The 12389-nt window shown below is 40.5% G+C and overlaps 1 protein-coding gene across 2 annotated transcripts in view; it reads right to left on the reverse strand.

Moving 5' to 3' along the window:
- The window catches only part of LOC112253059 (protein tyrosine phosphatase receptor type E), a 51800-nt gene extending 44160 nt beyond the window's left edge, over positions 1–7640 (reverse strand). The window contains exons 1-2 of one of the 2 annotated variants that reach the window (XM_024424934.2): positions 7509–7640; positions 5494–5549 (exon numbers count right to left, since the gene is read on the reverse strand). The gene's annotated coding sequence lies outside the window, so the exon portion shown is untranslated. Of the gene's footprint in view, positions 1–5493; positions 5550–5743; positions 5849–7508 lie in introns of those variants that run through there. The other variant, XM_024424935.2, reaches the window with a different exon arrangement.
- Positions 7641–12389: the final 4749 nt, after the last annotated feature.

Consider the following 12389-nt stretch of genomic DNA (forward strand, 5'->3'; position numbering starts at 1 on the left):
CCCGCTAGCGGTTCAATGCACCCAAACAGGTTTATACTGGCAAACTGCCTTTCCATTCTCCACTTTCCAGAACGGGCGCTGATGCTGTAACTAGCAAATTGATTGTTTATTCTCTCTTCAGTCGCATGCTGCATTCTATTTATATGTGAATGATTGGCTGAGCCTCGGATACAGCCAGTATTGGTCCAAATGCTCATCACTTGTTCGGATACAGCCAGTAGTTATCCAAAGCACCCCACCCCCAGAAATATACAATTTACATACAGTTGAAGTCGGAAGTTTATATACACCTTAGCCAAATACATTTAAACTCAGTTTTTCACAATTCCTGTAAATTCCCTGTCTTAGGTCAGTTAGGATCATCACTTTATTTTAAGAATGTGAAATGTCAGAATAATAGCAGAGTGAGTTATTTCAGCTTTTATTTCTTTCATCACATTTCCAGTGGGTCAGAAGTTTACATACACTCAATTAGTATTTGGTAGCATTGCCTTTAAATTGTTTAACTTGGGTCAAATGTTTTGGGTAGCCTTCCACAAGCTTCCCACAATAAATTGGGTGAATTTTGGCCCATTCCTCCTGACAGAGCTGGTGTAACTGAGTCAGGTTTGTAGGCCTCCTTGCTCCCACACACTTTATCAGTTCTGCCCACACATTTTCTATAGGATTGAGGTCAGGGTTTTGTGATGGCCACTCCAATACCTTGACTTTGTTGTCCTTAAGCCATTTTGCCACAACTTTTGAAGTATGCTTGGGGTCATTGTCCATTTGGAAGACCCATTTGCAACCAAGCTTTAACTTCCTGACTGATGTCTTGAGATGTTGCTTCAATATATCCACATAATTTTCCGTCCTCATGACGCCATCTATATTGTGAAGTACACCAGTCCCTCCTACAGCAACAAAAAAAAACACAACATGATGCTGCCATCCCCGTGCTTCACTGTTGGGATGGTGTTCTTCGGCTTGCAAGCATCCCCCTTTTTCCTCCAAACATAACGATCGTCATTATGGCCAAACAGTTCTATTTTTATTTCATCAGACCAGAGGACATTTCTCCAAAAAGTACGATATTTTGTCCCCATGTGCAAACCGTAGGCTGGCTTTTTTATGACAGTTTTGGAGCAGTGGCTTCTTCCTTGCTGAGCGGCCTTTCAGGTTATGTCGATATAGGCCTCGTTTTACTGTGAATATAGATACTTTTGTACCTATTTCCTCCAGCATCTTCACAAGGTCCTTTGCTGTTGATCTGGGATTAATTTGCACTTTTCACCCCAAAGTACGTTAATCTCTAGGAAACAGAATGTGCCGCCTTCCTGAGCGGTATGATGGCTACGTGGTCCCATGGTATTTATACTTACGTACTATTGTTTGTATGATGAACATGGTACCTTCAGCCATTTGGAAATTGCGCCCAAGGATGAACCAGACGTGTGCAGGTCTACAATGTTTTTTTCTGAGGTCTTGCGGTCATGCTTCCAACCTGAGTGTATGTAAACATCCTGACTTCAACTGTAAGTATTCACAGCCGTGAGTAAATACATGTTAGAATCACCTTTGGCAGCTATTACAGCTGTGAGTGTTTCGGGGTAAGTCTAAGAAATTTGCACACCTGGATTGTACAATATTTTCACATTATTATTTGTTTTATTCTTCAAACTGTCACGTTTGTTGTTGATCTTTACTAGGCAGACAAGTCTTGCCATGAATTTTCAAGACGATTGAAGTCTAAACTGTAACTCGGCCACTCAGGAACATTCAATGTTGTCTTGGTAAGCAACCCCAGGATATTTTTGGCCTTGTGGTGTTTTAGGATATTGTCCTGCTGAAAGATGCAATTGTCTCCCAGTGGCTGTTGGAAAGCAGACAGAACCAAGTTTTCCTCTAGGATTTTGCCTGTTCTTAGCTCTATTCCATTTTTTTATCCTAAAAAACTCCCTAGTCCTTGCCGATGACAAGCATACACATAACATGATGCAGCCACCACTATGCTTGAAAATATGAAGTAGTACTCAGTGATGTGTTGTGTTGGATTTGCCCCAAACATAACACTTTGTATTCAGGACATAAAGTTAATTTCTTTGCCATTTTTGTTTTGTTTTACTTTAGCGCCTTATTGCAAATAGGATGCATGTTTTGGGATATTTTCCTTCTTTTCACTCTGTCATTTAGGTTAATATTGTAGAGTAATTACAATATTGTTGATCCATCCTCAGTTTTCTCCTATCACAGCCATTATACTCTAAGTTTTAAAGTCACCATTGGCCTTGTGGTGAAATCCCTGAGCAGTTTACTTCCTCTCCGGCAACTGAGTTAGGATCTTTGTAGTGATTGGGTGTATTGATACACCATCTAAAGTTTAATGAATAACTTCAGAATGCTCAAAGGGATATTCAATGTCTGCTTTTTAATTTTTACACGTCTACCAATAGGTGCCCTTCTTTACAAGGCACTGGAAAACCTCCCTGGTCTTACTGGTTGAAATGCACTGCTCGACTGCACTGTGTGGGGTACAGAGATGAGGTAGTCATTCAAAAAGCATGTTAAACAATATTATTGCACACAGAGTGAGTCCATGCAACTTATTAGGTGACTTCTTAAGCACATTTTTAGGCTTGCCATAACAAAGGGGTTGAATACGTATTGACTCAAGACATTTCAGCTTTTAATTTTAAATTAATTTGTAAAAATGGCTAAAAACATATTTGCACTTTGACATGATTGGGTATTGTGTGTCGGCCGGTGACACCAAATCTCAATTTAATACAGTCTGTAACATAACAAAATATGGAAAAAGTCAAAGGGTGTGAATACTTTCTGAAGAAACTGTAAGCTTACTCAATGCTAAACCATTTTGAGGAAACTCAAACCAATAGACATGTCTGCTAAGCTGTTTCAATCAGCCTTTCCTTCTGCTTTCTTGTAAGAGTAGACATAGCATATTGAATGCTGAGGAGAAACCAGTTGGTAAAATATTTTGTCCAAGCAAAAGCATGAAGGGTATTGTTGTTACTCCATGGGAATACAACGCATTTGCAAAGGTCCAAGTTCCCCACAAAATACACGTATTATGCCATTTGTTTGAAATGTCTGAGATAAAGTATTTAAGGCTCCAATCACATTTTCAAAGCTGATCTGATTGGTCAAAAGATCAATTAGCAAAAACAAACTGTCCGATTTGGGCTGCCTGTCTAAACGCAGCCTAACTGGATTGCAATTGAGCAAAAGACAAACCTGCAAGACACTGCTATTGAAGTGATTACCAACCCCCGGACTGTGAATTCTTGACATGGGGAAAAAAAGTAATCATGAAATGAATCATCTCCATTTGCGCAACACACTGTATCTAATTCCATCCCACATATCTCCAGGTTGAAAAAGAATGTCACAGCCAATAAATTAGTCATAGACTTCTGGATAAAGCGCCTGTATATCAGTCTAAAATTATCTAGCTTTATTGGGTCATTTGATCAGGGATAGTGCTGAAGGACATTACACTGATTTTGTGAATGAACAACATCTATAATTCATGCATGAGAACATTGATTCATTTGAATGCTAGGCCTACATCAAATAATGGACCAATTACTGCCAAATGGGGCCGCATAGTCTATTTACTGTTATACAGGCTAATAGAGTTTTCCTTACATTACACAGAGCAATTACTCATTGCATATGGTATATCCTTTCAATTATGTGCCTTTGTTAAGAGGATCGGATTTTTAGAAAGGTATGCAAACAAATCCACTCACTCACTCATTCAATCAACCAATCCCCCCGAAAGCTGTCTGATAGGCTTAATGCAGGCTCCTGTTATGCACAAGATGGAAAAGTCAACATTACCTCACTGATGAGCACATAAACATATGCAGAGTTGAGTACAAGTTATTGCTGAAGTATTTACACAATTCCATGTCCTTATGTACTTGGGGCTCCCAAGTGTCGCAGTGGTCAAAGGCACTGCATCTCAGTGCTAGAGGTGTCACTACAGACACCCTGGTTCGAATCCTGGCTGTATTACAATTGGCCGTGATTGAGAGTCCCATAGGGCGGCGAACAATTGTCCCAGCCAGCGTTGTCCGGGTTTGGCCGGTGTAGGCCGTCATTCTAAATAAGAATTTGTTCTTAACTGACAATAAAAATTAAGAGAAATCATTTGTATAATACTTATTTGACAAATAACATATCTACTGCACCCCTAACAATTACAGTATCAAGCACATTTTTAGACGCACAGCTAGACATTAGGCAACCTGCGGTATTGGGTAGCCTACTAATAAATATGCATTAATGTGTTCTCTGCTCCTCACCCCTTCACAACTCTGTCTAGACCAGGTGGACTAACCTCAACCTCCTTCACTGAAGGTGTGAGCAGGGCTGGCTCTAGCCTTTTGGGGGCCCTAAGCAATATTTGTTTGAGGCCCTCCCATCAAGCGGGCAAGTATTGTTGTGGTCCCCCTCTTGACGGCGGAGAGAAAAATGTACATTTTTAAAGTTCATTTCCTGCAATTGTACATATTTTGCCATCGGGTGGAGAGACATTTTTGCAGTTTTAAAGCAAATTTCCTGCAATTCTACACATTTTGCCACGACTTATGCCATATTAATGATATCTGAGTGAGATAACTCACAAAATCAAAATGGGGACCCCCTGGATGTCAGGGCTCCTGGGCATGTGCCCTGTGTGCCCGGTCCGTATTAGGGCATGTTTACTAGATGTGTAGATAATTGGCTTGACTAACTAACCAATCTAATAATGGGTAGCTGACATGGCTTATAGAGTGACTATCAGTAGCTGACAAAACAAGAGTACAACTTCTGATGCACAACCAAATTCTGAACTTGAACTTTGTGTACTCTCCTATTCTAACTCTCAACTGTAAATTGAGACCACAACTGAGTTGCGGGGGCCCAAAGAGACCGCTTCTGCCTGGAGCCGGCCCTGTTTGTGAAAGTCTACTGCTGGTGAATATGAGCTACTGAAGGCTCAGAAATGTGCCATTTAAAAATGTTTAGATTCACAGTTATCAAACGTTATCAATGAATGCATTTGTGAATATTATTGGTGGGAGCAAGAGGCGCGGGCTTGCTCCACTAACCCACATTTACTGTAGCGTAGGCTGCTACTGTATGGCTGTGTGTAGGCGTTGCCTACATGGGGTAACCTCTGTCTCATGCCAATGTAAGGAACAGCGGTATGCAAAATATCGATTGATTCATGTTGCATTCGAAGACAGCACACAATATATCTAGGCTACATGGACAATCTGATAATAAATGTTTTGACATCTGCCATATAACGTTAGCCTTAATGCGGTAGGCCTATTTACAGAGCTCGTTGACGCGGATTTAATTGTCAAACATGATTGGGTGGGCTATGGTTAGCCTACATTAGAGTGATATCTCAATAATACAATTTCAATTGGTTTTATACTAACGAGGCTCAGGCTGGCATATGAATAACAGTCATCATCAAAGAAGAGGCATTCTTACCGTAGATGTCGGAAATGTGATCTCGCGGCGTCTTGAGGAATGATATGGTTTAGTGTCTGAGGAAAAAAAAGCTCCGTTAATGTTTTAATTCACTGGTGTTTATGAGAAGTGCATATGGAAATGTAGCCTATCTTCCATGACGTAAACGTCTTAGGAGAGGATTTCTCTTGCTATTCGGCGGATAGAGAAGCCTTATGACAGTCCCTACATTAGAAATACGAGCGAACTAGTCCCTCCCCGGGGTGCATACATTAATCTGTAAGTGAGCACCGCAGCAGAGCATTCGCATCATCCACATTCCTGATGTTGATAGGATCTTGGACGTTCTATGATAATAATTTCTCTATGACTAAGTATTTTTGCTGTAACCACCTTGCCTTACGCTTTGAAGTGATATCGCACGAGTACCGGCATAAGTGTAATAGAGATATTATAAGCAGGCACAAGGCACACTAGCCGAAAGTGAAGAAAATTAAAATGAGATTATTATTTTGGTATCCTAAATGTGTCGTTTTTGTTTTATGTAAAGGCCTATCTAAAATGTTGTATATTAATAAGTAATTAAGGCTACACACTTAATTATTAGCCTAAATCAAGTTTATTCAATGTAAATTAATGTTGTCATCCAGTTCTCATACAAAACCTATACTACAGTATCAACAGAGCCATCTGCTGGTAGGATTAGGCCTACTTAAATCGAGAGCAACTATAAAACACACATATACACACACACACTTTCTATTCATATGCTGTCCATATTGTGTATACACACACACCATCATCCAAAAGCCTCCTTCTCAAAACCGATTGGATGAGGAAGCCAGTCCCTCCCTTCTGATCTTCTCCTACAATGGAGTTTGAGCGGTGAGGAGAGAGGATGTGAGGAGAATGCAATTGAGATTCTCCCACAGTAGGCCTACAGTGTGCGTGGGTCAAATCACATTTTATTGGTCACATAGGCTTACACATACACTATATATGGGGCTCCCGAGTGGCGCATCGGTCTAAGGCACATCGGTCTAAGGCACTGCATCTCAGAACCAGACCCTGGTTCGATTCCAGGCTGTATCCCAACCCGCTGTGATTTGGAGTCCCAATTGACCCAGGGTTGTCCAGGTTAAGGATTGGTGCGGTAGACTGTCATTGTAAATAAGAATTTGTCCTTAACTGACTTGCCTAGTTAAATAAAGGTTAAATAAAATAAAAATATATATACAAGAGTATGTGGTCACCCCTTCAAATGAGTGGATTTGGCTATTTCAGCCACACCCATTGCTGACAGGTGTATAAAATCGAGCAAATAACCATGCAATCTCCATAGACAAACATTGGCAGTAGAATGGCCTTACTGAAGAGCTCATAGAATGCCACCTTTCCAGCAAGTCAGTTTGTCAAATTTCTGCCCTGCTAGAGCTGCCCCGGGCAACTGTAAGTGCTGTTATTGTGAAGTGGAAATGTCTACGTCGAATGCTGAAGCATGTAGCGAGTAAAATTGTCTGTCCTCAGTTGCAACACACCCAAGTTCCAAACAGCAAAATCAGCACAAGAGCTGTTAGTCAGGAGCTTCATGAAATGGGTTTCCGCAGCCGCACACAAGCCTAAGATCATCATGCGCAATGCCAAGCGTCGGCTGACCTTGTGGTCAAACAGGGAAATGGTTCCAATCATTTTTCCACCATTCCTTTATCCCATAGGATATTTTAGAAACACTTAAAATAAGGGCTGTGTTTCGTGTAGACTTACCCTGGCATGACGTTCAGATAACCATGTAAATCCCTCTCGGATAAGGTTACTTTTATCAATATATTCAGCTCCATTTACTCTTAGAATCGAAAATGCTAATTGTATCAAGGATATCCAAGAGAGATTTACAAGGTTATCAAAACATCACACCAGGGTAAGCCTACACGAAACACAACCTTTATTTTAATTGTTTCTAAAATCCCTTATTGGAGAAATGTTTTTGGAACCATTTCCCTGTTTGACCTTTCAGTTTTATGGATATTATGACTTACTGTGGTACTCTGTAGGCCTACTATCCCCATTCTGTAAACATGTTGCATCAGGTAGGCTAAGTAGCAGAGCTGCCAACTCTCCCGCATTGGCCGTGAAACACGCATTTGACCCTCTTCTCATGAATTTAAAAAAAGATTCCCTCGTTATGTCGAGATCAAATTATTTCTCATGATCACAACATAACAAAAGTTGTTTTGTCAAGATCACAAGATAATTTTCTCGTGATCAAGACATAACAAAAGTTACTTTGTCGAGATCACGAGATAAACTATAAATAGGAGTGGGCGTAGTGATGATAGATTGACAGTATGGCTGAGGCAGCAGAGGCCACGGTCGATCAGTGCATACGTTTTTATTGCTTGCCACACTTAGCGATGGTACATTTCATGCTAACACCATGCTTTCATTTGTGTTTGGAGCTCATTATCCGTTTATATTGTACGTTAGAATGTTAGCAAGCTAAATGTCCCTTACCTTGAGCTAAGAGCTCATGGGGGAACTAAGCCCTCATGGGGCATTTAAGCAGTGAACATGCCTGACATGCAGCACTGTCTCCCAGGCACCCCCAAGACCACAGTCAATCACATGCAAGCAAACATAGCTAACTTGGCTAGTCTTATAAGCGAACTAGCTAGCTAGGTAATCTTGTTAAACAACTAGACAACATAACTCTGTTTTGTCGTGATCATGAGATAATTCAATTGTGATCTCGACATACAAAGGGAATAATTTTTTATTCATATGACCTCTCTGGACTTCCGTAGTTTTATGTACAACGTTGTCAACAAATTTAGGTTGCTGTTACTCCCGTCCCTATTGCAGAATGCAGCCTTTTGACAGCATGTACTAAAGTCGATTTAATCCAAACATGCATTTAGGGGCTCCTGAGTGGCGCAGTGGTCTAAGTCACAAGTGCAAGAGGTGTAGTACCTGGTTTGAATCCAGGCTGCATCACATCAGGCTGTGATTGGGAGTCCCAGAGTGCGGCGCACAGTTGTCCGGGTTTGGCCGAGGTAAATAAGAATTTGCTCTTAACTGACTTGTCTAGTTCAAGGAAGGTGAAATACATTTTAAAAACGTGTAAATTTGTCCCCTCGTTTGGTGATTGGTATTTAGGCTGAGACAACCAAAAAGGCAGCAGACAGAGACCTACTGTATGTATTAGCAGGGAAGTTTGGTAGGGTGACCTGATTTGTAACAATTAACCATTTTTTCTAACCCAAAAGTATACGTTTCTAGAGGGGTGACAATAAATAGAACAATTATTTGGTTAGGGTGAGATGCAGATTGTCATCTTGTCATCAGGAGATTTTAATATTTAGTCTGATCAGTGGAACAATTTAATTCTTAACAATGGGCTAAAATATGGTAATTAGTGTGCTTGTCAGCAAGAACATTCCTGTTATTCCCCACACTTATTTTATTATTCCACTTCTTCACAATTTTGCCATCAGAAATGTATTTTTGCAGCCGTTCATGGACGTTTTGAATAAGTCATACAAATAAGCATTGGATATTAAATGCTCCTAGAATCAAATATAATTTGACATTTTAGTATTGTGCACATGCTAGGCAGACATGGTAAGGGGACTCACAAATCATAAACACATATTTTGTCTATGTAGAGTAAGATCATGGCAAGGATCTTCAACAGGTAGGCATGAACCACCTGAATATTGATATTCATTATATTTTTCTTGAGGTTAGGTGATTTAGAGAAATTCATTTTTATAACAAGAACATTTTCAAACACCTAGTACTTGGGAAACATAGACCAGGCGTGGCCAACCCTCCTGGGGAGCAAGCAGGATTTTCTTACAAAATGCTTGTGTCTTTACTTTGCAAGCAGTCTATGGCCAAGGAGACTGCAATCTATGATTTGGTTACCCATTGCCAACAACCATTAATACTAGCAGGGCTATTTCCTGTGCAGAGCCTTGGGGTAGTGGTAACACTCCCTGGCAGGTATCATATGGCATCATTTCCACCTGAGAACCGGGATCAGTCCCTGCTTCCAACCTCCACACTGTTACTCCCATTTGCCTGTCTTATGTCATTACTGTTTGAGTAAAGTGTCAAACCACCTAAAACATATTAGCATATTTTACATTTAATTCACCAAAAATCTAAAAGTAGTCACATTTTGTGTGTTCATTTAATGTTCCAAGAATCCTGAATACACCTAACCTGTGTTTTTTTTTTTTTTTTTAAATGTCCCACCCTGGTCATAGGCCTAAGCCATGTAAAAATAAGTCGAATTGCAGGACTCGGATCTACAGTCGCGCTGGTTTTGCTGTTGAGTAAGTATGAGGGGTGAATGTAGCACATGGGGATGGATGTGTGTGCCTGAACTGTCCCCACTTGCACCAGCGAATAGCTAGCTTTCTGCTTGGCGCTGACTGGTACTCGCTAAGCAAGCAGTGTGACATCCTTAACATTAGCATTTAGCAGTCACTTCTTCTAAACCTGAAATGGACAACTTCTACATGAATCTTCTCTTACCAGACTGGGTTCAAATTACTTCTGTTTCCTTTTTTTCTGTCTGTCTATTATTTTACTGCTCTAGGGATGTTATTATTGTTTAGATAACCTTATTTACTATTATGTATTGATCTTGACCCTTTTTATGCGATGTTGTTACGGTATTCTTCCGGTGAAAGAGAGGCGGACCAAAATGCAGTGTGGTTGAAGTTCATGTTGTTGTTTTTTTTATAAGAAAAACTATACATTAACAAACTACAAAAACAAGACCCGTGTAAACCGAACCAGTCCTAACTGGCGCAAAACACAGAGACAATATGGTTCCCAATCAGAGACAACGATAAACACCTGCCTCTGATTGAGAACCACTCTAGGCAACCATAGACTTTCCTAGACTACTTAACTAAAAACAATCCCATAAACTACAAAACCCCTAGACAAAACAAACCATTTAAATCACACCCTGGCCTAACCAAAATAATAAAGAGAACACAGAATACTAAAACCAGGGCGTGACAGATGTGCAATGTAGAGAACACCGGAAGAAGAATGATCATTTAATGACCATAGTGAATTATTGTAATGATTATTTGTCAATTAATACCATAAGGGATGGGTTGCTAATTGGCAATTTGACACGAATAGAAAAATATTCATTCATTAATTCCATTCATTGTTCTGCAGTGAAAACAGGCAAATACAGGTGTATATCCAAATTGGACTTAAACGGGATCGGTGTCCCTAAACCGGGACATTTATTGCTAAAGTGCGCTAATGTGACTAGAATGACGTAAGTAACAGACAACTATCCAGGACATAGACATGTCTTATATGGGCAGAAAGCTGAAATTCTTGTTAATCTAACTGCAGTGTCGAATTTACAGTAGCTATTACAGTGACAAAATACCATGCTATTGCTTGAGGAGAGTGCACAACAACAAAACACATCACTGCAAGGTAAATAATGTACTTACATTGAGGCCTGATTTGTCATCCTGAGGGTCCCAGAGATAAAATGTAGCATAGTTTTGTTTGATAAAATCAATTGTTATATTTAAATGTAGGAACTGGGATCTACAGTTCGGATCCCTGCTGTCTGCCATGCAATGCTGACTCTCTCACCCTGAAAATAACACGTTTTGAAATCAGTCGAACACAACAGGCCAAACAAGCTGTGCAAACTAAATGGAAACACAGGATGTCTTATAAAAGGGGTTGCAGCCTGCCGTGAAGCTTTCATTCATGTATACAGGTAAGAATCTAGCTACAGATAATATGCATTTCTAATTTTGTCAAAGTTTTCATTGCAGGCTAAAGCTTGCTGTTAGCTAGCGAGCTGAAGTTTGATGGATGGCTGGCTGGCTTGCTAACTAACATTGAACCTAATGTTATTTGAACCTAACTTTAATTTGCTATGACAATCGGTTTGTATTGCTAGTAACGTTACTCTATGGATTGGGATTATAGTTCATGTTTTAGCTAGCTAATGTCAACGTGACATGTCTAAACAAAAGTCCCCAGCTTGCTGTTAGCTAGCTAACGTTAGCTGAGGTTAGGTAGCTGGCTTGCTAGCTAACATTAACTTATGTGTGTGAGGTTTTCTCAGAATGCCATTTTGCATTGCTAACTAGCTACCATTTAACCTATTGGTTAACTTTAGCCTGCTATGACAATCCGTTTGTATTGCTAGTTAATGCTTGCTGTTAGCTAGCCAGCTGACGTTAGATGGCTGGCTACAGTAGCTAACATTACTTGTATGAACTGTGTGTAGTTGTGAACTGTGTGTTGTGTGCCGTCCCTAGGAGGGGTGCGTTACTTGAGTGCGTTGAGTTGCTGACGTGGTCTTTCTTGTCTGGAGTATTTCTCCTGTCTTATCCGGTGTCCTGTGAACTTAAGTATGCTCTCTCTAATTCTCTCTTTCTCTCTCTTGGAGGACCTGAGCCCTACGACCATGCCTCAGGACTACCTGGCATGATGACTCCTTGCTGTCCCCAGTCCACCTGGCCGTGCTGCTGCTCCAGTTTCAACTTTTATGCCTGAGGCTATGGAACCATGACCTGTTCACCGGACGTGCTACCTGTCCCAGACCTGCTGTTTTCAACTCTCTAGAGACAGCAGGAGCGGTAGAGATACTCTCAATGATTGGCTATGAAAAGCCAACTGACATTTACTCCTGAGGTGCTGACTAGTTGCACCCTCGACAACTACTGTGATTATTATTATTTTACCATGCTGGTCATTTATGAACATTTAAACTGAACTGTTATAATCATTGTACCCTGATGAAGACAGCTTGGCTGTCGAAATGTTGGTAATTACATTTTTGCATCTGAGCTCCTAGAGTGTGCGGCGCTCTTTTATTTTCAAGTTTTCTACTCCGCTAGCCAGCACCTCGCCTA

The sequence above is a fragment of the Oncorhynchus tshawytscha genome, linkage group LG06 (assembly GCF_018296145.1).
Source record: "Oncorhynchus tshawytscha isolate Ot180627B linkage group LG06, Otsh_v2.0, whole genome shotgun sequence".
Classification (NCBI taxonomy): domain Eukaryota; kingdom Metazoa; phylum Chordata; class Actinopteri; order Salmoniformes; family Salmonidae; genus Oncorhynchus; species Oncorhynchus tshawytscha.